Below are 697 nucleotides of genomic sequence, written 5' to 3' on the forward strand. Positions count from 1 at the left end.
TATTTTTTTTTTGCGCAGAGATGTCATAGAGAGAGAGTGAAAAGAAATAATATTTTACATTTTCCAAATAACACTTTTTCCCAGTGTGAAGAGCATTTTTCTACTATTAAGAAGAACATTTCGTACAAGGGAAAGATTCCATGGATGGTAAAGATTAAAGATGCCTATCAAGAACCTTTATTTTTAAGTGTACATGGCGGAAACTTGCCTCGTTAGTCAATGTGACCACTTATTTTAATATCACAAAAACATCTGGAAAAGCAGTAATGTCGAAAAATAAACGAATTATGTAAAAAGAATAAATAAAATATAATAAAATGAAATTGACAGGGGGTTAAATTCGCCATATTGTTATGAAAGTCCTCTAATGACGCACGCTAATCCGAATTTAAAAACGAAAGAGTTTTAATAAATGGGAAAACAGATTAACTGATATTGAAATAATTCAGTTCTGCTTATGGGAAGAGACTAACTAGGCTTCTTATACCCATCACTAGGCCTGTTTGTAATTGAAACGCTCGCAGTCTAATAAATAAACGTCGACTACTGAGACTACGTCTCTATAAAAATTGTAAATACAGCACTATTATAGAACATTAAAGACAGTTCAAAGCGATGCAAAAACAGCACAGCGGACCTTTCTGTGATTTAAATACACAAACATGTCCATTTAAAAAATGAAAGCACAAGAATCCAG

Source organism: Carassius carassius, chromosome 49, assembly GCF_963082965.1.
Source record: "Carassius carassius chromosome 49, fCarCar2.1, whole genome shotgun sequence".
NCBI classification, from domain to species: Eukaryota; Metazoa; Chordata; class Actinopteri; order Cypriniformes; family Cyprinidae; genus Carassius; species Carassius carassius.